At 40.7% G+C, this 27,536-nt stretch overlaps 1 long non-coding RNA gene and 1 pseudogene across 1 annotated transcript in view; both read left to right on the top strand.

The window, feature by feature from the left end:
- Nucleotides 1-27,536, top strand: part of LOC104996784 — a 179,532-nt gene that overhangs the window by 11,731 nt on the left and 140,265 nt on the right. The gene's annotated exons all lie outside the window — the stretch shown is intronic.
- Nucleotides 15,561-15,825, top strand: LOC104996783 (annotated as a pseudogene).

Genomic DNA, 27,536 nt, shown 5'->3' with positions numbered 1-27,536 from the left:
AGCTGAGAGCCGAAGAATTGATGCTTTTGAACTGTGGTGCTAGAGAAGACTCTTGAGAGTCCCTTGGATTGCAAGGAGATCCAACCAGTCCATTCTAAAGGAGATCAGTCCTGATTGTTCATTGGAAGGACTGATGTTGAAGCTGAAACTCCAATACTTTGGCCACCTGATGTGAAGAGCTGACTCATTGGAAAAGACCCGATGCTGGGAGGGATTGGGGGCAGGAGGAGAAGGGGACGACAGAGGATGAGATGGCTGGATGCCATCACCAACTCAATGGACATGGGTTTGGATGGACTCTGGGAGTTGGTGATAGACAGGGAGGCCTGGTGTGCTGTGGTTCATGGGGTCGCAAAGAGTCGGACACGACTGAGTGACTGAAGTGAACTGAAAGGTTCTCCAAAGTCTTATAAGAAATTGTGTTTTATTTTCTTTAACCCAAAGAGTCCCAAGTCTATTTCCAGTTTCTGTTTAATTCCAAGAATATCTGTTCTTAGAAGAACACAGCTTAAGAAATGGAATTGGGATTGACATATATACACTGTTGAAACTTTGCATAAAATAGATAAATAATGAGAACCTACTGTGTAGCACAGGAGCTCTGCCAGTGCTCTGTGGTGACTTAAATGGGAAGGAAATCCAAAAAATAAGGGATATATGTATATGTGAAGCTGATTCACTGTGCCATACAGTAGAAACCTACACATCATTGTAAGCAACTATACTTCAATAAAAATTAATTTTAAAAAGGAATGGAAGACTTATAGTCATTCCAGCTTTAAGAATTTAATATCTGAGATCTTTTTTACTTACTTATTCACTCTTAAGTTAATGGGTAAGTAATGGACTCAAAATTTGTCTTTGGTACTCTTTTTGTATGCGTGACTTTGGGCAAAACATGTAAAATCACAGAGACTCAGTTATCTTATCTGTGAAATGGAGATAAGGATGACCTGCTTTGCTGTTTTGCAGATTTTAGGCAATGTTAAGTATGAAATTTCCATGTAAACTGTAGACAGTTAAATAATGTAAGTTTTCAGTATCCTAAGATAAAGAAGCTGAAATGCAATAAGGTTACAACCAAATTTCCATAATAGTAGTCTAAAGCTTTGAATATTCATAATTGTTGGTTTTAATCATGGTGCTGTTTTAACTTAGGAACCAGGAATCTATGATAGATAAAATGTTTATATGTGTTTACCTATCAGTTATCCCTGTTACTAATTTGAGGATTGTTTGACAAGTACTTTTCATACCTGATTTTATTCTTAGGTTTCCTCTTATTTTTGTTAGTATCTCCCTATGGACTGCAAATGAGGTTTAAATGAATTAAAACTCAGTTATTAAATCATCTAGTGTTTAGGATAACCTTCACTCATGCTATTTCTGCTTTATGTACTTGGTAGTAATTTTGATTGTTCACAAAGGTTCCATCTTTTCTTCCAGACACATGGTAGGTTAGTACTTACCTGTAGCCTCAGAATGCAAAGCAAAAAGCATGCACCTTGCTTTGACCTATAAAATGTGTGGAGGAGACCTGTATCACTTCCATGGGAGAGCATTAAGAGTCTGTGGGCCCTTTAGCCTCTTCCTTTTCTAAATAGTCTTGCAGCCTGTGAAGGTGTGGGCAAGATGATGCTTTCCCAGCCTGCATCCCCAAAGGATTACAAAAATAAAGGCCTGTCTGTTGACCCCCCTTTGAACTTGGATATGAGTGAGAAGTAAATTTTTGTTAGGTTACAGTCACTAAGGTTTTGGAATTCTCTTCACTGTAGTTTAACCTGGCTGAAATATTATAGAATCCTTTAACCAATCCCCATTACCTTTAAGCACATGAAAGTATATATGTGAAAGTTCTTGGTATACTATAAAGAGGACTGGAAAAGTTCCTTTTGTTACCATAGAAACAGTTGAGAGCTGAGCAATAGGAAAATCTGCAAGGAGAACAGAAAGATCATGGGATTTGGATCAGATGACCTGCATCCCAGTCTTACCTTTATTCTTATTCACCATTAATATAAATTTTATAAATTGAATGCATAAAGCATTGTTTAATTTTTAAAAATTATTCTGCTTGGGAAAGTGGTTCTTAGTGTGTGGATGGATACTTATAATTGCCATAGGCTTGTAAAGACATGCTGAAATTTTACTTGTTCTCAGAAGCTGTTTACTGAATAATATGTGATGAAATCATTTATTTCATCTCTTTTTTCTCTTACCTTTCAATCCTTTGATTAAAATCTGTTTTGATTAAATAAAGCATCTCTTGGGATTGATTTATAACCAAATAGCTACTGCCTCCACTACTTGGTTTCAGGAATGTCAGTGGAAAGAGAAGGTGAAGAAGCTGAAAATGCAGGTTCTTCCTGAAGGGAAAGCTTCACTGGTAACCCTAAATCTGACTGTTAATGTCGGCTATTGGAATCACCTCTGTAATAGAGCTTCCCTTGTAGCTCAGCTGGTAAAGAATCTGCCTGCAATGCGGGAGACTTGGTTCAATCCCTGGGTTGGGAAGATCCCCTAGAGAAGGGAAAGGCTACCCATGCCAGTATTCTGGCCTGGAGAATTCCATGGACTCTATAGTCTATGGGGTCACAAAGAGTTGGACTTTCACTGAGCGACTTTCACTTTACTGCAATAGGGAAGAACTTTTGTATTCTATTACCAATTAATGAGTAAAGGGATGTTGCCTATAAGCTTAAATGACACACAATATCCCATCTCTGGGAACCCTGCTTAGGTAATGGGTGTTAAGCTAAGACCTTTTGTTTAGTTAGTTAGTTAAGTTGCTCAGTCATGTCCGTCTATTTGTGACCCTGTGGACTGTAGCCCACCAGGCTGCTCCATCCATGGGATTCTCCAGGCAAGACTACTGGAGTGGGTTGCCATTTCCTTCTCCAGGGTATCTTCCCGACCCAGGGATCGAACCCAGGTCTCCCGCATTGCAGGCAGGTGCTTTAACCTCTGAGCCACCAGGGAAACCCCAAGACCCTTTGTTTAGTTCACAGGAAACATCCAGAGCAGGCCCACCTATGCGTAACTGCAGGAAGGAAGAAATTAGCACCTCCCCTCTGGAGGCTGACCAGAACCAGGAAATGTTCTTACGCCCTTCTCTTTTAGTATAAAAGATGCCTGAATTCTAAACTCAAGCAAGATGGTTCTATGGGACACTGGTCCACCATATCCTTGTTCTGCTGGCTTTCTGAATAAAGTCACTATTCCTTGTCCCAGAGACTCATATCTTTATTTATTGGCCTGTTGTGTGGTAAGCAGTGCTAGCTTGGACTCAGTAACATTTCCTGGAGCCACTTTGTATAGAGGTGGGGGAGGTGGTAGAGATGTCTTGGGAGAGGGAGGCACCTGAGGTTGCTGGGCATCTAGATTTTTAAGAAGTGATGATAATGGTTAGGGGGAAGAAAAACCCTGGAGCTTCAGGATGAGTAGAGAGAGGAAACTTGAGCTTCCTACTCTGAAAATTTGCCTAGGGCCATTCTAAGTGCCCCTGAGCAATAGCCAGATACCAGAGGCAGCTCTTGATATTATAGCTTGCTTCCTCTTTAATCCTGCCTAGCCTCTCCCAGCCCTCTGTTCATTAGCAGTTCCCAAGAGGCACCCTGTCTACTTAACTGTCAAGGCCACTTTTGGCAACTAAAAAGGATTTGAAGGCAGTGGCAGTTTCTATCCTTTCTCAGTAAGGATGGCATTTTTCATTTCTGTCCTGCTTTTATGCTTTTTTTTTTTTTTTTAATTGCAATAGGAGGCTAATTACAGATAGTAGAAAGATGGGCATTGGAGTCAGACGGTCAAATTTCCAGGGCTCTAGTCTTACCTCCACCAATTAGTTATGATGACAACATCAGTTCAGTTCAGTTGCTCAGTTGAGTCCGACTCTTTGTGACCCCATGGACTGCAGCACGCTAGGCTTCTCTGTCCGTTACCAACTCCCAGAACTTGCTCAAACTCATGTCCATTGAGTCAATAATGCCACCGGACCATTTCATCCTCTGTCATCCCCTTCTCCTTCTGCCTTCAATCTTTCCCAGCATCAGGGTCTTTTCCAATAAGTCAGTTCTTTGAATCAGGAGGCAAAAGTATTGGACCTTCAGCTTCAGCATCAGTCCTTCCGATGAATATTCAGGACTGATTTCCTTTACGACTGACTGGTTGGATCTCCTTGCAGTCCAAGGGACTCTTAAGAGTCTTCTCCAACACCACAGTTCAAAAGCATCAATTCTTCAGCACTCAGCTTTCTTTATAGTCCAACTCTCACATCTCACATGATGACAACATACTCAGAGCATTTTTTAAAGGCAAATACTGCTTCTGTCTAATCACATTGTATATAAGGTTCAGGGTGATTCTGATAGTGAATTCCTTTTAAAGATATACTGAAAATTAGCTTTTGGATTTTTCTGCAGTGACTCTTGATTTGCCAGACAGTAGGATTCAAATTCATTATACATTCTGGTTTACCTAAAAGATTAGCATCACAGTGGTATTCTAGGAATTATTTCCAAGCATGTGGGTGAAGAGAGATGTGTGGGTCTCACATTACCCACTCTCTGTACTCCATCTGCCACATGAGACCCAAATGGGACAAACAGGTATAGGTGTGGGCTGAATTTTTTTACATTTGACATCCTATGGAGCTCGCCACACAGAGTGTTGCAAGCATAGCATCTACTTGTGAGAAGGAACTTAGGGTTAAGTTTTTTTTTTTTTGCTTCATCTTGATAAGAAATAAGAAACCAGAGGATGACTACTCCAAATGCTGCACAGTTTAATAAAGCTAAATGTTGGCTAAGTGTCTATTGAGTTACTATGGCAGATTAAAGATGGACATAAATTCTGTGACATTCATTGAGAGAAGAAATCTGTTTATCCTCGCCTTGAATTTGGGATGGTTTATGACTGCTTTGTCTAATAGCATATGGCAAAATGATGTCACTCTAGTATTAGGTGTTTAAAAGAAGACTGGAAGGTTTTCTTGGAAGCCAGCTGCCAAGCAGGAAGTGGGTCTACATAGAAACTATCACGTTGTAAGAGTCCCAAGCTGCATGAATAAATCCTAGAGAATAACGTTACTACAATCAGGTTTAGCAACTCACTGCTCAAAAACCAATAATTGAGGGGTAAGTGTCAGTAGAGGGGAAAGACACTTTATTCAGAAATGCCAGCAATCTAGGCAGAAAGTGGACTCATATCCAGAGACCAGCTCTGAAGATTCTGCTCTGCCATGACAATGTTTAAAGAAAAAAAAGGGAAACACTCTAAGGAGATCAGATTCTTCATCATTTTTACGTTGCATGCAGACCTGCTGACTTCTGATCGTCCATGGGGTGCTGTGTTGCTTGCCTGGTCCACCTGAGATTGGATATTCTCTTGCTCGCATGGTCTGCCTTCAGATTTACTAGGGGGAAGCTTGGGTTAGAGAGTCAGCCATTCTTTACTTAATTGTTCATTCTTACTCCTCCTAATCCAGAAAAGGAATCAACAGGTTAGGTAAGGCATTGCATACATTCAGTAAAGCAGAAACCAGAAACTAGATTAAATGTTACCTAGTGATTTCATCTTTATGATTAAGGTCTGAGGAAAATAGGGGTGAACACTGGAAAAGGGGCAAAGGAGCTGGTTACAATAAAGACCATGTAGAGAGAGAAGAAGAAAGGATAGAGAGAAGAGGGAAGGGAGAGGGAGGAGAAAGAAGAGAGATGAGAGAGAGGGAGAAGTAGGGAGATAGCCTGAAGTTCCCAATAGATAGTAAAGAGGCCATTTTGAAAGTGGCCCCTCCAGTGTCAGCCACTCCAGCTTCCATCACTTGGATCAGAGACCACCTGCCCAGCCAAGCTCGTTGTGAATTCCTGACCCATAAAACTGTGAACAAATGTAGTGGTGATTTTAAGTCGTTTGGGGGTACTTATTTACATTTTCAAGTAGTTTGTTATGTAATAATAGATTACCTGATGAACTGGTTTTGTAAACCTAATGTAGGTAATTTTTTTAGGAAATGACTTAAGTCATTTTGTCAATTTGTTTTTACAAACTGGTTTAAGTCAATTTGTTTTTACCCTTCATTCCTTGAGCATGGTTATCCTACTTGAACTAAGAGAATACTGGATTTCCTAACACCTTGTTCCATGCAGTCACGGGTCAGTGTGTCTCCAGGGACCTGAAGTGGCAGCAGGAAGACTAGGGCAACTGCAGAGTCTGGGGAGAAAATGACAAGGTGAAGTGAAGAAGACTGGGCCTGAGTCCAGTTCTATTGGTAAATATTCTCTATTGTGGGTTCTCCTGACATCACATCCTATTACTTGAGGTATATGGAGTAAGGTCAGAAACATTTGTTCACTGAAAGTGGCTAGTACCCCTGTCTCCTTCCTTCATGTGCTTGCCAACTGGTAGAGCAGAATCTGTATCTGAAGCTATTTTTTTCTGTTGGAAAAATCTTCCTACTCCTTTAAAAAAAAAAAAAAAACAAGCAATCAGCCCTTACCTATCATGTGAGACAGCTCTGAGACATCACCTCCAGGCTTGTGTGGGAGCTCTCCCTCTTCTATGCTCCCATGGTAACCTGAACTCATCTCTATCATTTAAAATGCCATACTGAATCATCAACCAATGTTTTGGTCACTTCCAGGAAAGTCAGATTTACAAAAGACAGGAAAACTTTTCTAATCATTTCAGGATCTACAGGGTATAGAAAGGAACTTGGACTCTTGGTGGTTAATGAATAGTTCATGGCACGGAACTGAAAGGGACCATCTTGGCAGAGGTAGTTTCTCTTGTGTTTTTAAAACTAATACTGTTGAGACCATGGGAGACCTGCCTTTTGAGAGTAGGCAGGCTTGCTCTGAAGTCAGATCTTACTCCTCAGTCCTTCATTTTCTGGAAGTTTGTCTCTATCTTTGTGGGGCTATGGCATAGCACACCATCAGCCAAGAGGGAGAATAATGTATTGCTAGTCCAACTAGGAGCCATCCTCTGTAATTTCAGCAAGCTCAGTGTGCCACACTCCTGGCCTGTTTTCCCTTCTTCCTCTTCTCACTTCTCTTGTCTCACAGGATCATTTTTCTCATTTTACTACTTTTTTTCAAAATGGCACACAAGGAGATAAGACTGGTCCTTGGCTGCTGCCCTGCTTCCTCGGCGGGGCTGGAATTGCCTGGGACTCTTCTCTCAGGCTCTGGTTCAGGCTCTGCTAGCAGAGAACTTCCGGTCTTCGTTTCTTCAACTATAAGAGAGGCAGAATGATTAAACACCTCCCAGACTGGTTAATGGGACAGATGAAAACTTGAAGTGAAATAGTGGGTGTCAAAGCACTTTGTGAAGTGAACTGATGTATAAATATTTGGTGTGTTGAGTGAGTTCACCTGCTCTCTGCCTATCGCTGTCTAATTGTGTAATTGACCCCCTACTACTCACCTAGTGTTGTTTCTGACCACAAATCTTTGAAACAATTAAAGTCTGCAAGTCAGATTTGTCTTCCAGGATTTCTAAAGCCTGCCACTGTGGTATTAATGGACAGAACCAGAGAGGCGAAAGCAGGGTTTGATGAATGTACTATAATTGCTCTTTGGTATGACATAGTAATAGGAAAATTCATATAATTGACAATGTAAAGGCTCCTACTGTTAGCAGCTGCTTTAAATTTAATGGAGCTGAGACTGTTAATAGTCTTTTCTTCACAGGGGTCTTTCCTTTGGCAGCCACAGCACAGAGCAAGCGTGTCCCATCACCCATGCTTTCCCTCCAGGCCTACAACCCAGCCTCCCGGTGGCAGAGGGTTACAGGGAATAGGTTCGTTTGCACTTCTTTGTCTTGTCTTAATTATCTGGTGGAACTATTGGTGTGTGCTATGTCGCATTTCCTCCCTGTGAGACTTCTCCTTATGAAACATGATGCATAAGAAGAGATAGTTCTGGGGCCAAACCAGGAATATGCCATTTCCTAGCTGCATGTTTTGGACAAGTCACTCAATCTTTCTGAGCTGCAGTGTCTTCTTGAAAACATGAAAATTAAAACCTACAAATTGTTCAGTGACCAGCACAGGGCATGGGATGTGTTTATTACATATCAGCCTTCTCTCTTCTCTGTGTACACCAGACCAGACCTCTTCAATTAGCCAAGTCCTCCACTAGCCATTTCTCTGTCTTCACTCTCTGGTTTGCCACTTTTCTCAAAAAAATGACATATAAAGCAGTCTGACTTTGCACTACAAAATCCTTAGAGTTACTTCTCTTTTCCTTAAAAGAGCTTTAAGGAAAAATGCTTTACCAGAAAACCATTATGGGTCTTATGTTATAAGAAAACTGACTACAAAGGATTCAGCATAGGGAGTCCTATTGTTGGACGCTTTGGGTCACTACCATTGGATTAGGTTTACAGGTATAAGATTGATTCACAGAAGTCAAAACCAGAGCAGAAGAGTCCACTCAGACATTGATGCAATCTTTTAAACATAGAACATCAAATTATAAAACTGTATGTGTGAGTGTGTCTGTGTCTGAGAAAGAGAGAGCAAGGAGGGTGGGAGGGAGCAAAGGGAGGAAGAGCGATGAGAATTCTATTGGGGCTCGAGTGCTGTCCAGAAGAAACATATTTAATTTAATTTAATAAAACTGTTCTCCTTGGCTGCAGATAAAGCATGTGTGTGTGTGTGTGTGTGTGTGTGCGCGCGTGCGCATGCACATGCATGCATGCACCTATCACCAGCCTTCTTCAGATAAACCAAAGCCACAGGTGCTGAGTCATTCTCTCTGCAATTGCTCAGAATGTTTCTTGTGCAGCTATTTTGCAATCAGTATTAATTAGGGTTTAAATTTTCTGTCCTGCAGACAAATGGACAGACATGATCTGTGCCCAGATCAGACCAGTAGAATATTTACAAAGTGCTGTGGTAATCATTCAGGAGGAACACTGAAGCTTCCTAACTTTCTTATAGAAGTAACTCTCTCCTAAGAAGGAAATAGGTGTATTTATTTTAAGCCCTGGTATTTTGTTTTACTGCCTAAGCTTCTCCCTTACTGACTCCTTAATGTGTGTGCTGCTGAAACTAACCATCTTTTATAAGCTCTATTGATTTTTTCTTTTGTGTCTTCTAGTCATCTTTAATCAGAATATTCTGTCACTGCAGAATCTTCCATGGGAAGATTTTATTTGACATAAAAGCTATTAATGCCTAGCGTTAAACCTTTTACCCAGTGCTCATGTTCTGATGAGCCCTCTGACATGGTATACTGTTTACAATTCTCAAAAGCATGTTTTCCCATGGAAAACATAGATATCACTCTACCATTGATACTGGTTTTTCTTTTTTTTCTTTTTATAATTTTTTATAAGTTGGTATTATCTGGAAATGTAGTGTCAGGTGGCAACAATGTATCACTTACCAAGTGATTAAGTGAAGTCGCTCAATCTGTCCAAATCTTTGTGACCCCATGGACTGTAGCCTACTAGGCTCTTCCGTCCATGGAATTTTCCAGGCAAGAGTACTGGAGTGGGTTGCCATTTCCTTCTCCAGGGGATCTTCCCGACCCAGGGATTGAACCCAGGTCTCCTGCTTTGCAGTCAGATGCTTTACCATCTGAGCCACCAGGGAAGCCCAAGGAGAGAAGATCAAAATGTTGCCATTTATTAAAAGATAAAAAAAAAGTGTGTGGCTACTTAGGTGTGTATAGGCACTTATAAAATGGAACAGGTACAATCTCTGAGATGCATAATTTCCCCGAAGTTGGTGATAAATACATATATTTCTGATGAATTAATCTTTACCAATAATCATTTTAAAACATAATCATACAAATATTTTGAGGAATCATGTATGTCTGCCAAATGTTGGTGCTATTGGTACAATTTAGGGATGTCCTATCCAACCTTTAGTCACACCAATGTTTAGACCCTCCAGTTTGGACAAAGACAATTCTCTGGAGATGAAGGCAGCTGTGAATTGCCATCATACAAAATTCACATGTGTGCTGCTTAATAGAGGCCATCTGGATGGGAAACCACAAGTATTCATTACTATCAGTTCTTTGCATTCTTACACTTACTGTCTGTATTATGTTCATGCCTTCTGAACACAACTTGTGTACTATTTTGGTTGGCCATACTTGGGAGAAAGCTTATAAGAAAAGGGTTAGTGGAATAAACCGTTGTGTCTGCTGCTGAGCATTCTTAGGTGAAATGTGTTTATCTGACACATTTGTCTGTTTTGGTAGCTCAGACACCGTCAGTCCTTGGGTAGTGGTGCTAGCTAAGAGTGTGTGGATGGGAAAGGCAAACCCACACTTGGAATATATGCTGATTCTGGCCAATGGTGAATGGCTGCTACTACCAGAGGGGAAGAAGTCCCATAATGTCAACTTGCTGCAAGTGGCTGTTTGGTTTCCTTGAGGAGTAGTAGTCTTCTGAGGTCTTAGTTTTATTTCCTTTTGTTGTTGGGTGGGATGTTCAGATGGGCAGGAGCTATATTAACATTAGTGAGAAACATATCCTGTTGTCTGACTTATGAATATCCTCTCTTTCTCTGCCACCATAGAGCTCTTTATGAGTCCATTATGCAAGAAACGCTGATAGTGGGCAGCGGTGGTGGTTTAGTCATTAAGTCATGTCCAACTCTTTGCAACCCCATGGACTGTAGCCCACCAGGCTCCTCTGTCCATGGAATTCTCCAGGAAATAATACTGAAGTGGATAGCCATTGTCTTCTCCAGGGGATCTTCCTGACCCAGGGATCGAACCTGGGTCTCCTGCACTGCAGGTAGATTCTTTACCAACTGAGTATGAGGGATAGTGGGTGATGAAGGACAAAAGTTAAAAGAGTTGCTGAGTCATCCTGTCTGATGGGCACTTTAATGCCTCTTCTATAGTAGGTGCTCTCTGCTCAGCACTAGTGTGTGATACAAAGATTCTAATACTTTGTGCTTACTTTCAAAGATCCATTCACCTGCCAATTCCCCAGACCTCCTTGTTTTCTAGTCTAGTGTTTTTTTCTAAGTCATTTACCAAACAGACTAACAAAGGTCCGTCTAGTCAAGGATATGGTTTTTCCAGTATGGATGTATGTGATGTGAGAGTTGGACTATAAAGAAAGCTGAGCACCAAAGAATTGATGCTTTTGAACTGTGGTGTTGGAGAAGACTCTTGAGAGTCCCTTGGACTATAAGGAGAGCCAACCAGTCCATCCTAAAGGAAATCAGTCCTGAATATTCATTGGAAGGACTGATATTGAAGCTGAAACCCCAATACTTTGGCCACCTGATGCAAAGAGCTGACTCATTTGAAGAGACCCTGATGCTAGGAAAGATTGAAGGAGAGGGGAAAAGGGGATGACAGAGGATGAGGTGGTTGGATGGCATCACCAATTCAACGGACATGAGTTTGAGTAAACTCCGGGAGTTGGTGATGGACAGGGAGGCCTGGTGTGCTACACTCCATGAGGTTGCAAAGAGTTGTACATGACTGAGCAACTGAACTGAACTGAACTGACTGACAAAACAGATAAGATATTTCTGCTGGCTTATGAGTCTGTGTATAATTTTAACCTGGGTCTACTCTCTGTATTCCAAGTGTATCATCCTGTGTAGTGTCCAAAGCTCTGCCCAGTGGGAAGCTTTTCCCTTGACATTTTTTCAGTGCTTTTCATGAGTGAGGATGTTATACAGTGACAGTTCTTTTTTTTTTTTTTTTGCTTGCATTCACTTGCTAATTGACTCATCTGTGAATCAAGCTTTGTGTATTTCCTCTCCCATCATTTAGTCATAAAAAATGCTATGTGGTCAAAGTGGGAGCTGAGGAAAAGGCCACAGAGAAATATGGGCTATGAGCAATCTGTTCATGCACCTTACTTGTGCCCTTTGGAACAGCTTGTGCCTGATTTTGGATATACCACACCCATTTTTAATGGATTGCTGCTGGAACTGCCCCAAATTGTGATTTGGTGGGTCTGAAAGTATCCAATTCATTGTAAGTAGTTCTGACCATAGAGACATTTAATTCTCAAGGTCAGACATGCAGTTTTTAAAAAGGACCCAGTAGCAGCATTCCAAAAACTTTTTTTTTTTAAATCATGTATAGTGTTGTTTTTTTTTTTTAACTACATGTGGCATGACTTGCTTCCGAATCATAGGCATTTCTGTTGTGACTAGCCTATTGGACCTGCCAAAGCTTCCATACAACATCTTTCTCTACCACTGATCTGTCTAGTCTTATGGAATCTGCTGAGTCACAGAAATCAAATATCAGCACCTCTAGAAACCACAGCCTGAATTGCTATAGAGAATTTCTCTTTGGGGGCCTCAATCAAGCTAACAGCTTTCAAGCCAAACATGGTAAATCAGTAGTTTCAGTATTCTTAAAGGCAAAATAGCCCACAAAACCCAAAGAACCCTATCAAGGGTTGGGTTTCATTCTTTGTGGTAGGAGACATGAGACATTTCCCCACTTTATGGATTACATGTACCTTTCCAAGACATCCATAGCATTTGCCACTGTTTTGATCATCAGTTTCAATTAATACAATATTAATTTCCAAAAGGTATCCAGACAGTTGAAAGCAGAATATGCCATCTCAAAACACACCCCTTTGTCATAGGATTACTTTGACCTGAAGGCAACTGAGAAGAGACAAATATAAGAAAAGCTCTCTGCCAGTCTACCACTTGCCTAAAAGCAGGGCATAAATTTATAAAGGTATCCTCTTCCCCTTTATCAAGAAAAACAGAAGTTAGTCACCAGAGGAAACATTAAGCCCTTATCAGCCCAGGGGTGGTACGTAGGACTCTCCAAAATATGCAACTAGCTTTTATTTCACATTAGTTTCCCCACACATTTGCCTTCCCAAAGCATGCTGCCCCTAGAAACTCAGTCCTTTACCATTGTCCTGTCACTTGTTTAAAAAACAAAACAAAACTATTGTTCTTTTGTTAAGATCTCATATAAACACAAGTTCTAACCACTTGTTAGATGATGTTAGATGAGTAACCTTTGAGTTATTCATCTCTCTTTCTTCCACAGTCCAGGTCCCATCAATCTATCAAATGACAGAGAACATGAGAAAATAACATGAGGGTATGATAGTGAGTATATAGCCCATGTGAATGTACACTGCTCTCATTTTATTTTTTGTGGTTATGGTGTGCTGGTTCAGTATCCACATACTGTGTACTGGAGGCTGTGTTAATTTTCTCTAATAAAGATATCACATTTGGTACAGTGGAACCAACAGATTTTGTAGGGACCAGACTGATAAATGAAATGAAAATATGGTGGGGAATACCACTCCTGCATGTTTTAAGTCTTTGAGTGTAGCATTGATTTTGTTATTGTGCTGTGTTGTGATAATTATTTTTGTTTATTCTAATTTCTGAGTGGGAAGGGACAGTTTCAGGGGCTATGACTTGGCTTTCCTACTACTAAACACTCCTATCCTATAGGTTAAAGAGACAATGAGAAGTTTCTGCCAACTGCTAAATATATTTATTTGATTTATACATTTGGGGATCAGGGAAATGACAATCAAGGGGGTTCATACAGACAGCATCCCCCCTACAAGATGAACCTGGGTCAAAATTCTGCTGATTACCTTTATTACCTGAACCTCTTCTACCTCCAATTTAATGGAGAGAGTGCCAAGGTAGAACTTTTTATCTCATGGTGTTAGATTGAATTTGAACCCTATATCTACCAGGCCTTCAAAGATCTGAATATTCCCATTTTCTAAGTAGGCTATTACCCAAGTAAATGGTAATCAGATACAAGGAAATGGGAAGATAATCCATGTCCTGGGAATTGAAGAATTAATATTTTTAAAATATTCATTCTACCCAAAGCAATCTACAAATTTAATGCAATCCCTGTCAAAAAACCCATGACATTTTTTCACAGAAGTAGAACAAATAAGCCTATATTTTATATGGAACCACAAAAGTCTCAAATTTCCAATCCTGAGAAAAAAGAAGAAAGTTGGAGGTATCATGCTCTTTGACTTCAGACTACACTGCAAAGCCACAATAATCAAAACAGTTTGATTCTGGCACAAAAACAGATACATAGATTAATAGAACAGAAGGCCCAGAAAGAAACCCATGCATTTATGGTCAATTACTCTGCAACAAAGGAGGCAAGAGTATACAATGGAGAAAGATAGGCTCTTCAATAAGTGGTGCTGTGAAAACGGGACAGCTACATGTGAAATAATGTGATTAGAACCTTTCCTCACATCATATACAAAAATAAACTCAAAATAGATTAACAACCTAAATATAAGACCTGAAACCATAAAACTCCTAGAAGAGAACACAAACAGAACATTCTTTGAGATAAGTTGTAGCAATGTATTTTTTTGGATCTGTTTCCTGAGGCATATGCTGCTGCTAAGTCACTTTAGTTGTGTCTGATTCTGTGTGACCCCATAGATGGCAGCCCACCAGGCTCCCCCATCCCTGGGATTCTCCGGGCAAGGACACTGAAATGGGTTGCCATTTCCTTCTCCAATGCATGAAAGTGAAAAGTGAAAGTGAAGTCGCTCAGTCGTACCTGACCCTCAGTGACCCCACGAACTGCAGCCTACCAGGCTCCTCCATCCATGGGATTTTCCAGGCAGGAGTACTAGAGTGGGGTGCCACTGCCTTCTCCACCTGAGGCATATAAGTAAAAGCAAAAATAAACCTAATTAAACTCAAAAACTTTTGTACAGCAGAGGAAACTACTGACAAAATGAAAAGACAACTTACTGAGTGGGAGAAAATATTTGCAAGTGATATGATTGGTAGGGGTTAATATCCAAAATATAGAACAGCTCCTATAACTCAATATCGAAAACTAAGCAATTTGATTAAGAACATGGGCTGAAGACCGGGATAGACATTTTTTCCAAAGAAGATATACAAACTGCCAATAGAAACATGCTCATGTGCTCAATATTGCTAATCATCAGAGAAATGCAAATCAAAATCACAGTGAGATATCATTTCACACCTATCAGAATGGCAAGTATCTAAAAGACCACACATGACAAACGTTGGTGAGATATAGAGCTAAGGGAGCACATGCACACTGTTGCTGGGAATGCAAACTGGTGTTGCCTCTATGGGAAACAGTATGAAAGTTCTTCAAAGACTAAAAACAGAGTTATCTTATGATGCAGCAATTCCACTCCTGGGTGGAATTACTATCCAAAGAAAGTAAATCATATCCAAAGAAAATTTAACAAAATGGAATAATGAAGTGGGTGACTTCCACCTCAAGTTTTTTCCCTCTTCCTTGATGCCAGTAGCTTGTGAGTGGCATCCATCATGGGGAGAAAACAATAGGTTGCCATGGAAACAGTTGTGCAGCGGTAACCCAAGCCCACAAGGGACAATTTGGATTCAAGTTGTAAAATTGGTTGTAGTCAACCATAGAAAAATGTTTGTATCTGGAAAGCAGTCATCACTTTTTCTGCATCAGATAACTCATAGTGGTGAGAAACCTTCTGAAAAATATGGGAAGGCTGTTTGTTGTGCCTCAAACCTTGCTCAACACAGGAGAGTTCATACTGGAGCAGATAGCCACGACTCCAAGATGGTGTCAATTGTACCTCTGAAAGAGAAGAAAACTCCTGGATGTCAAATTAAGAGAGTTGCCAATCTGGATACTAATGCAGGATTTCATCCCTAAAGGCATTGCTGTAGTGTTTCAAAAAGGTTATTACCAGTATTACAAGTATCTCAGCATGAAAAAAGGGAATGTCGCTGGGCTTTCTATGGTGCTGGCAGCTTATGTACTTTTCAACCGTTGCCGTTCTTACAAGGAACTTAAACAGGAGCAACCAAGTGAGTACCACTGAAGAGGGCACACTCCGCATTCCTGAACAAGACCTTTGCCAGACATTCCTGAATCCTTTCATATCCTAATGGAGAATAACATCCAACAAAAGATGACTGGTTTAAAAAAATCTCTTACAGCAACTTTCAAGTCAGGTATTACTAAATTACATCCCATGAGTTATCTATTTTATAACTGGAAATTTGTAGCTTTTGAAGACCTTCATCCTTTTCACCCTTCTTGCAAAATTTATGAACTCCTTATTGCAAAATTCAGACTTAAATTGAAGAAATAAAGAAAACCACTAGCCCATTCAGGTATGACCTAAATCAAATCCCTTATGATTATACAGTGGAAGTGACAAGTAGAGTCAAGGGATTAGATCTGATAGAGTGCCTGAAGAAGTATGGGTGGAGGTTTGCAACACTGTATAGGAGGCAGTGATCAAAACCATCCCTAAGAAAAAAAAAAGGCAAAATGGCTGTCTGAGGAGGCCTACAAATAACGAAAAGAAAAGACGTGAAAAGCAAAGGAGAAAAGGAAAGATATATCCATCTGAATGCAGAGTTCCAAAGAACAGCAAGGAGAGACAAGAAAGTGACCCTAAGAAAGTGATCAATCACTTGAATTGTTCCTAAGTGATCAATGCAAATAAATAGGAAAACAGTAGAGTGGGAAAGACTAGAGATCTCTTCAAGAAAATTAGAGATACCAAGGGAACATTTCATGCAAAGATGGGCACAATAAAGGACAGAAATGGTATGGACCTAACAGAAGAAGAAGATATTAACAAGAGGTGGCAAGAATACATAAAAGACCTGTACAAAAGAGGTTTTAATGACCCAGATAACCACAACAGGATGGTCTTGATCCCTCTCTCCTGTACAATGTCACAAACCTCTGTCCATAGTTCATCAGGCACTCAGTCTATGAGATCTAGTCCCTTAAATCTATTTCTCACTTCCACTGTATAATCGTAAGGGATTTAATTTAGGTCATACCTGAATGGTCTAGTGGTTTTCCCTACTTTCTTCAATTTAATTCTGAATTTGGCAATAGGGAGTTCATGATCTGAGCCACAGTTAGCTCCCAGTCTTGTTTTCGTTGACTATATAGAGGTTCTCCATCTTTGGCTAAAAAGAATATAATCAATCTGATTCCAGTGTTGACCATCTGGTGATGTCCATGTGTAGAGTCTTCTCTTGTGTTGTTGGAAGAGGGTGTTTGCTATGACTAGTGCATTCTCTTGACAAAATTTAGCCTTTGCCCTGCTTCATTCTGTACTCCAAGGCCAAATTTGCCTGTTACTCCAGGTAAATTCTTGACTTCCTATTTTTGCATTCCAGTTCTCTATATTGAAAAGGACATCTTTTTTGGGTGTTAGTTCTAGAAGGTCTTCTAGGTCTTCATAGAACCTTTCAACTTCAGCTTCTTCAGCATTACTTGTAGGGGAATAGACTTGGATTACCGTGATATTGAATGGTTTGCTTTGGAAACAGAGATCATTCTGTCGTTATTGAGACTGCATCCAAGAACTGTATTTTGGACTCTTGTTGACTATGATGGCTACTCCATTTCTCCTAAGGGATTCTTGCCCACAGTAGTAGATATAATGGTCATCTGAGTTAAATTCACCCATTCCAGTCCATCTTAGTTCGCTGATTCCTAGAATGTCGACGTTCACTCTTGCCATCTCCTGTTTGACCACTTCCAATTTGCCTTGATTCATGGGCCTAACATTCCAGGTTCCTATGCAATATTGCTCTTTAGAGCATCAGATCTTGCTTCCATCACCAGTCCCATCCACAACTGGGTGTTATTTTTGCTTTGGCTCCATCTCTTTATTTGGAGAAAGCAATGGCACCCCACTCCAGTACCCTTGCCTGGAAAATCCCACGGACGGAGGAGCCTGGTAGGCTGCAGTCCATGAGGTCGCTAAGAGTCGGACATGACTGAGCAACTTCACTTTCATGCATTGGAGAAAGAAATGGCAGCCCACTCCAGTGTTCTTGCCTGGAGAATCCCAGGGATGGGGGAGCCTGGTGGGCTGCCATATGGGGTCACACAGAGTTGGACATGACTGAAGTGACTTAGCAGTAGCAGCAGCATCTCTTCATTCTTTCTGGACTTATTTCTCCACTGATCTCCAGTAGCCTATTGGGCACCTACTGACCTGGGGAGTTCCTCTTTCAGTATCCTATCATTTTGCCTTTTCATACTGTTCATGGGGTTCTCAAGGCAAGAATACTGAAGTGGTTTGCCATTCCCTTCTCCAGGGGACCACATTTTGTCAGAACTCTCCCCCATGACCCATCCGTCTTGGGTGGTACTACATGGCATGGCTCATAGTTTCATTGAGTTAGACAAGGCTGTGGTCCATGTGATTAGATTGGTTAGTTTTCTGTGATTGTGCTTTTCAGTCTGTCTGCTCTCTGATGGAGAAGTTAAGAGACTTACAGAAGCCTCCTGATGAGAGAGACTGACTGAGGGGGAAACTAGGTTTTGTTCTGATAGGGTGGGGGGAGGGGGCATGCTCAGTAAATCTTTAATCCAAATTTCTGTTGGTGGGTGGAGCTGTGTTTTCTCCCTGCTCTTTACCTGGAACCACCTCTGGTGGAGGTAAAGAAGATAATGGCAACCTCTTTCAAAAGGTCCCACACATGTACTGCTATACTCAGTGCACCAAACCCTGCAGCAGGCCCCCACTGACCCACACCTCCGCTGGAGACTCCTGGACACTCACAGGCAAGTCTGGGTCAGTCTCTTGTGGGTTCTCTGCTCCTTGCTCCTTGGTCCTGGTGCACAAGATTCTGTTTGTGCCCTCCAAGAGTCTATTTCCATATATATACCTAATGTGATGATGTGGCTAATATTAGTTTTGGACATTTGGGGTACTAGAATTTGATATGATTACCCCACCCCACCCCAATTTTTGCAGCATTTTGCTATCTAGCTTGAATTCTTTAGAAAAGCATTTAGCAATTTTGTGAAGACAATACAATCATTTTCCCCCAAAATTAACAGCACCTTTTTCATAGCATTTGTGAGCATTGAATAAGATAACCAGGAAAGCACCTGGCATAGTGTGGTCCCCAGATCCCTGCCCTGTTATAAAATGTCCTGTCCCTGCTTCTCCTACCTGGAAGCCCCATTCTTCTCCGTTTGGCAAACTTCTATTCATCCTTCAAAACCGACTCTAATGTGAAGAATTTCTTGACACATGCGTCCCATTAATGAGATCCTCTACTCTGGACACATTGTACAGGAGACAGGGATCAAGACCATCCCCAAGAAAAAAGAAATGCAAAAAAGCACAATGGCTGTTTGAGGAGGCCTTACAAATACTGTGAAAAGAAGAGAAGCAAAAAGCATAGGAGAAAAGGAAAGATATACCCATTTGAATGCAGAGTTCCAGAGAATAGCAAGGAGAGATAAGAAAGCCTTCCTCAGTGATCAATGCAAACAAATAGAGGAAAACCATAGAATGGGAAAGACTAGAGATCTCTTCAAGAAAATTAGAGATACCAAGGGAACATTTAATGCAAAGATGGGCTCAATACAGGACAGATATAAAGGACAGGTATGGACCTAACAGAAGCAGAATATATTAAGAGGTAGCAAGCATACACAGAAGAACTGTACAAAAAAGATCTTCGTGATGCAGATAATCATGATGGTGTGATCACTCATCTAGAGTCAGAGTTCTTGGAATGGGAAGTCAAGTGGGCCTTAGGGAAGCATCACTATGTACAAAGTTAGTGGAGATGATGGAATTCCAGTTGAGCTATTTCAAATCCTAAAAGATGATGCTATGAAAGTGCTGCACTCAATATGCCAGCAAATTTGGAAAACTCAGCAGTGGCCATGGGACTGGAAAAGGTCAGTTTTCATTCCAATCCCAAAGAAAGGCAATGCCAGAGAATGCTCAAACTACTGCATAATTGCACTCATTTCACACGCTAGCAAAGTAATCTTCAAAATTCTCCAAGCCAGGCTTCAACAATACGTGAACCATGAACTTCCAGATGTTCAAGCTGAATTTAGAAAAGGTAGAGGAACCAGCGATCAAATTGCCAACATCTGCTAGATCATTGAAAAAGCAAGAGAGTTCTAGAAAAACATCTATTTCTGCTTTATTGACTATGCCAAAGCCTTTGACTGTGTGGATCACAATAAACTGTGGAAAATTTTGAAAAAGATGGGAAAACCTGACCACCTTACCTACCTCCTGAGAAATCTGTTTGCAGGTCAAGAAGCAACAGTTAGAACTGGATATGGAACAATGGACTGGGTCCAAAACGGGAAAGGAGTACGTCAAGGCTGTATATTGTCACCCTGCTTATTTAACTTATATGAAGAGTACAGCATGCAAAATGCCAGGCTAGATGAAGCACAAGCTAGAATCATGATTGCAGGTAGACATCTCAATAACATCAGATATGCAGATGACACCACCCTTATGGCAGAAGGTGAAGAGGAACTAAAGAGCCTCTTGAAGGTGAAAGAGGAAAGTGAAAAAGCTGGCTTAAAGCTCAACATTCAAAAAACTAAGATCATGGCATCTGGTCCCATCACTTCATGACAGATAGGGGAAACAATGGAAACAGTGGCAGACTTTATTTTCTTGGGCTCCAAAGTCACTGCAGATGGTGGCTGCAGCCATGAAATTAAAAGACACTTGCTTCTTGGAAAAAAAGCTATGACAAACCTAGACAGCATAATAAAAAACAGAGACATTACTTTGCTGACAAAGGTCCATCTAGTCAAAGCTATGGTTTTTCTAGTAGTCATGTATGGATGTGAGAGTTGGACCATCAAGAAGGCGGAGTGCCAAAGAATCAATGCTTTTGAACTGTGGTGTTGGAGAAGACTCTTGAGAGTCCCTCATACTGCAAGGAGATCAAACCAGTCAATCGTAAAGGAAATCAATCCCAAATATTCATTGGAAGGGCTGACGCTGAAGCTGATGCTCCAATACTTTGGCCACCTGTTACGAAGAACTGACTCATTAGAAAAGACCCTGATGCTGGGAAAGGTTGAAGGCAGGAGGAGAAAGGGACAACAGAGGAAAATATGGTTAAACGGCATACATGTATGCCATACATGTATACTGCCGACTCAATGGATATGAGCTTGAGTAAGATGCAGGAGATGGTGAAAGACAGGGAAGCCTGGCGTGCTGCAGTCCATGGGGTCAGAAGATCAGACAGGAGTGAGTGACTGAAAAACAACAAATCTTTACACCCACTGCCTCTGGCAGCCATGAATCTGTTCTGTGTCTTGGGTTTTTGGGGGTTTTTTGGGATTTCACATATAAGTGAGATCATGTAGGATTGGTGTTTGTCTTTCTCTGTCTGATTTGACTTAGTCTAATGCCCTCAAGACCATCCATGTTGTCACAAATGGCAGGATTTCCTTCTTTTTATGATTGAATAATATTCTGTTCTGTATGTATGCCACATTTTTTGAAAATTCATTCATCTCTTGATAAATTCTTGTCCTTTCCATGTCTTGGCTTTTGTAAATAACTCTGCATTGAACACTGGGGGTGGGACAGATATGTTTTCAAGATAGTTACTTTGTTTCCTTTGGATAAATACCAAGAAGTAAAACTAGGGACTTATATGGTAGTTCTAGTTTTAATTTCTTGAGGAACCTCCATGCTGTTTTCCATAGTAGATGTACTAATTTGTATTCCTTCCAGCAGTACATAAGGGTTCCCTTTTCTCCATGTCCTTGCAAAAACTTGTTATTTCTTGTCTTTTTGGTAATAGCCATTCTTACAGGTGTGAAGTGATAATTTAGTGTAGTTCTGGTTTGCATTTCCCTGATGATTATGATATTGATCACACTTTCCTGTACCTGTTGACTCTTTGTATGTCTTCTTTGGAAAAATGTCTATTCAGAGCCTTGCCCCATTTTTTAATTGGGTTGTTTGCTTTTCTATTAAGTTGTATATGAGTTTTAAAAAAAATATGTTGTGGATTGTAATTCAGCTATACTCCAATATGGGCTTCCCAGGTGGCATGGTGGTAAAAAAATCTACCTGCCAGGGCAGGAGATGCAAGAGACATGGGTTCAATCCCTGGGTCAGAAAAACCCCCTGGAGGAGGAAATGACAACCCACTCTAGTATTCTTGCCTGGGAAATTCCATGGATAGAGGAGTATGGTGAGCTACAGTCCATGGGGTTGCAAAGAGTTGGACATGACTGAGCGACTGCACACATACCCCCAACATTCGTATTTACAACATGAATTATTTATAGTAGTTATTTACAACCAGTAAGATATGGCAGCAACCCAAATGTCCATCAATAGAGAATGCTTAATTCTTTATTCTTACTTATTTTTATAGAGGAAAAGAATCAACAGGTTAGGCAAGGCACGGTATGCATTCAGGAGAGCGTAAGTCAAGAGTTAGGTTACATTGCCTAGTGATCTAATTCCTATAATTAGGTTATTTTAAGGTTAGAGGGGAATAGAAATGAGCAAGCAGGAAAGGTGCAAAAGAACTACTTTCAAGTAGAATGTACACAGTGAATGACTGGTAAGTGCCCTAAAAAGCTCAGAGAACCTTCCTCTAGAGAAGGCACAGTGGATATAGGGAAGCCAAAAAAAGCAACAGCTGACCTTGACAAGGTATCTGGACTAAAGTTAGACTGAAGTGGGTTCCTGTCTATAACTTCTCTTTTAGCCTTATAATCTTGTAAGATTATATTATGTTTACATAATAGTTATACTTACATAGTATAATGTCACAATTTAAGTACTAAATTTTAGTGCCCAAACTTGATTAGGATAAGCCTTTAGAAAATGTTGTAGGCTCTAGCTATATAATTCTTCTCAACCAATCTTTCACAAAGCCAAGCACTTCAGACCCTAATTAAATTATTTGTTATGATCCTGAAGCTGATCGGAGTAATTCTAGCCTCACTGGCTAAACCCTGAGTCCATTGGTAGGCGTGGAGACATAAATGAGACATGCCCTGAGGTTTAGTTCATCGTTTAACACGGGGAAAATACACAGGTTGCAAGTAAACAATATAGGAAACTGCAAGTTGCCATCATGCAGAGGTATGTTCTCCCCCGGCAGAATGAATAAAGAGGCATCACAGGGAAAAAGAGAGCAGGAGAGAGATGAACTGAGGTGAGGTCTTCAGGGTGCTTCATGGAGAAGATGGCATTTTAAGTATATCCTGAAGAAGAGATGGCTTTTTGTTGTTGTTGTTGTTGTTTATCTTTAATTTTCTTTCTGAGTTAAGGAAAGGAATATGGATAGAGGGAGCTATTGAAATAAATGTATGGAGATATGGAAGGCCATGCTGGGTGTGGGGGCACCAGAGCAAGCCCATAGGTGTGTGGGTGAAGGCAGCAGATGGGTGTGTAAAACAAGGGATGCCATTCTAAGCATTTGGACTTTATCTGAGAAATAAAAAGGTAGACACTCAAGAGAAGAGTGTAATGGGGTGAGATTCTTGGCCTGTGGAGAAGGGGGTCTAAACTCTAGGGGGAATGGGCAGAGTCAGGGAGGTCAGATCCAAGCTTATCCCAGTAATCCCAGTAAGAGATGTGGAGATGTACAGTCAGGCAGGGGACATTGTGAAGTTCAATCAGTAATATATGGATACTGACTTCACATGAGGATAAGGGAGGGAAAAAAGATTAAAGCACACTGAAGGGTTTCACATGGTCATGGTGGCATTAAATAAAATAGGAAAAAATAGGTTTGGGAAGAAACAAAGTTGATAAGACACATACAGGTTAAAAATGTATAGGCTCTGAAGTTTTTTTTTCCCTTCATTTTTGCATATCATCTATGGACTGGTTGTTTCCCTCTATGCTACTATGTTGATCAGAATGGAAATTAAAAGAGAATAGCGAGTGAACAAGTGATAAAGGCACCTGGGCTTCATTTTCTACAGTGCCCTATTCAGATAGATGTCCTGGGTGGAGATGGGGGTATCTACTTTAAATAAATGTCTGGGCAGCCCGTGATGGGAATCTAATACATGAAAAGACTTAACATGATCTAGGATATGGCATCGTTTCTTGGACCTGGCAAACTGACTTTATTAGGGACTGCTGTAGGTTACCAGGGGAGACAGTGACAGATCATTTTGTAGGGCCCAGGGTGAGCCAGATCCATCTGCCTAGGAAAACAAATAAATTCATTAGGAACCGAGGTTAAAAAATTTACAAGATACAGTGATGCATGTGCCTCTCTCTGGGTGGATGGCGATGGCTGGCCACAGGAGGTTACCCTCACTGGTTCACACATCCTGCCAGCTCCTGGGCTCATGTTACAGGACATTTTCCCATTTCCTTTTCCATGGTCTAGTTTAGCCAGAAAAATGGACGGCAGGCTGGGGGAGGATAAAAAATAAACAGGAGAGGGAAAAGACTCTCTCTCTGAGCAATCTTATAAAACAAAGCATAAATCTTTAACTGCCTGACCTTTCAGCTCACATGGCTTTCGGTGCAGGAAGAATAAATCAGGGCTCATCTGGAGGCCTGGGGGAGGGTGACTTTCTACCTTCCAACAGGAAGCAACCTATTTGTGGAAAGCACAGATATGTGTCATTGTTTTTAATAGGAACTCAATTGATTTCCTAGAAATTGAAATGTTCCCTTGGTTGGGAAATGAAATTTCTACTTGGCCGTTCCACCTTTGGCCGCCCCTTGGTGGAAAGTCTTATTGCACATTGCTAGAATTAGCAACAAAAGGTCAAATGAAAGATCATGGGGTCAGACTGCCTCATAACAGGAGACCATCTCCTAAATGCAAATAAAACCAGCAAAGGTTGCGGGTTGCAGAGATGCAACTCCTACAATATAGTGAAGAATGTTTTTGTTAACCTTTTGGTTGCTGATTTCATTTCCTGCACCATGTTGCTCTCTTGCATCATTGTTGTTCAGTCGCTCAGTAATGTCTGACTCTTTGCGACCCCATGAACTGCAGCACGCCAGGCTTCCCTTCCTTCACTATCTCCTGGAGTTTGCTCAGACTCATGTCCATTAAGTCAGTGATGCTATCTAATCATCTCATCCTCTGCTGCCCCTGTCTCCTCTTGCCCTCAATCTTTCCCAGCATCAAGGTCTTTTCCAGTGAGTCAGCTCTTCGCATCAGGTGGCCAAAGTATTGGAGCTTCAACATCAGTCCTTCCAATGAATATTCAGTTTGATTTCTTTTAGGATTAGCTGGTTTGATCTGCTTGCTGTGAGAGCCAATGATGAGGCCCTGAATTCAGCAGCTCACCAGAGGGCTTGGTACTCCTCTGTAACCAGTCCCTTTATCCCAGCAGCCATAGTGATGGACAATTGAAAAAACAAGTTGTTTTTCAATACCTGGAGAAAGATGACAATCGATCTTATTGAGTAACTGAAGCTGTCCTACTTAAGGGAAACTTTTTTTTCGGGGAGGGGGGTAAGATTAGGTTAAGTGGTGATAGAGGTGGCTAAAATATAGAAGGCAGTAAATTAGTAGTTTGAAGACAGAATTGGAACTAAGCTTGATGGGTTAAGCCCACTATCTGAGTTCATAGAGCCAACGGTGTGTTTTGATCATTTTTCTCCTCCCTCTCTCTCTTTTAATGACTAAGGCTGTTCAAATGTGAAAAAAGCAGATATGCCACGAGCTAGCAATTACAGAGGCACTTATTAATAAAACAAAATCTAGAAAATAATTTATTTTATTCCCGCAAAGATAAAGTAGTATTCTCAGTCCCTCCCAGATCCCTTTTGTTTAAGTCTTTCCCTTTGGCTGGAGCAGCCACCTAATGAAGTATTGCTGTTTCTTGAGGGCCCACATGTCCCAGGGAAGAAAGAAAAGCTCCCCCTAGAGGCAAAATCTCCACCTGCAGAATATTCCTTAGTTCAGGCTCTGAATATCTGAGGGTATCTATCATTTGAAGAACAATGGTCTTTATCAAGGAAAACTTGCTATCTTTTGCTATACTTTTCCTTAAATGCTCTTCTGTTATCAGCTTATTACCACATTAACTTTTTCCCAAGAATGTTCAGGCTGTGAAATCACAGAAAAAAGAAACATAATTTAGGAGCTAGAATAACATTTTTGGTCTTTTTAGTATTACATTATCCAAACGGTCTCTATTTACTAATATTTACTATTTGTTTGTGTTTGTCCCATTTCTTAAGATTTGTTTATGGCCTAGTGGGGACCCAGTGGACTGCAAGTTGTTGCTGTTCAGTTGCTCAATTGTATCTGACTCTTTGCGACCCCACGCCAGGCTTCCCTGTCCTTCACCATCTTCCAGAGTTTGCTCAAACTCACGTCCATTGAGTCAGTGATGCCATCAACCATCTCATCCTCTGTCGTCCCTTTCCCCTCCTGCCTTCAGTCTTTCCCAGCATCAGGGTATTTTCCAATGAGTCAGTTCTTTGCATCAGGTGGCCAAAGTATTGGAGCTTCAGCTTCAGCATCCGATGAATATTCACGGTTGATTCCTTTAGGATTGACTGGTTTGATCTCCTTGTAGTCCAGGAGACTCTCAAGAGACTTTTCCAGCACCACAGTTCGAAGGCATCAATTCTTTGACGCTTAGCCTTTTTTATTGTCTGCAAATTAGAATATCATTTTTGATCTACTGTTGACTTTTTGTTGACTAAGTGTAATTCAGCCTTTGTGTATCAGATTTCAAGTCTACATCTTGATGATAGTCGGTATAACTTTAAAAATAACTATATATATATATATATACACACACACACACACACACACTTCCCTAGTGGCTTAGACAGTAAAGAATCTGCCTGCAATGCAGGAGACCCAGGTTCAATCTCTGGGTTGGGAAGATCTCCTGGAGATGGAGAAGGAAATGGCAAGTCATTCCAATATTCTTGCCTGGAAAATCCCATGGACAGAGGAGCCTCAAGGGCTACAGTACATGGTGTCAAGAAGAGTCTGACATGACTGAATATAATACACACACACACAAAGATATATATATATAGAGAGAGAGAGAGAGAGAGAGAGAGTGCATTTTAAATGATTCCAAAAAAATTAAAAAGACAATAGCATAAAAACTCAGGAAAGGCTGTACATGGGAATGACAACCAAGTTTATATTTACTTCTCATTAATATATATATTCTAAAAACAACATTCAAATAAATGAGTCTGGTCCTGGTTTTCAGAATAAATTTTATACTGAATGCATTTTATTTATGGCCAGAATATAGCAGAAATCCACCAAAAAGTGGTTCAACATTCTTTGTGTTATATGAACGGTCAGAAGAGGACTTATTCTTTAAAAATGATTGATATACCTCTTTTTGAGGTTATATCTTCATTACTAAATCATATTTAAATTGTAGTAAAATCATCTTATGATTTTTTTTTTTGAGAACTGTTAATGGTCTACAGACTGCCCTTGGCTAGAAGACATGTGTATCAGATCTTTTATAGACATCCATTTCTCCACCCAACCAATCCCAGCATGGAAGCTACTGCTACTTATTCAAAGCTCTTCAGTGTTGTCATACATGTGGCTGTTGGGTTTGTTTAAAATTAAGGTTCCTTACCCTGTAGGAACAGGATGATATTTAAGTTACTAAGGCAGGTACTCTGAAAATTGGGAAGAAGCAGTAAAACCAGATACCCTCATTCTCCCCCTAGAGCATGAAAAATTCTTTCACCCCATAAGTGTACACCTGTTTTCCTACTTAGCAGTCTCTGTGCAAATCATTCCCTATTGTCAGGGAAGCAGAGAGGGT

Source organism: Bison bison, unplaced genomic scaffold, assembly GCF_000754665.1.
Source record: "Bison bison bison isolate TAMUID 2011002044 unplaced genomic scaffold, Bison_UMD1.0 scf7180017864298, whole genome shotgun sequence".
NCBI classification, from domain to species: domain Eukaryota; kingdom Metazoa; phylum Chordata; class Mammalia; order Artiodactyla; family Bovidae; genus Bison; species Bison bison.
This window is presented reverse-complemented; position numbering and strand designations above follow the sequence as displayed.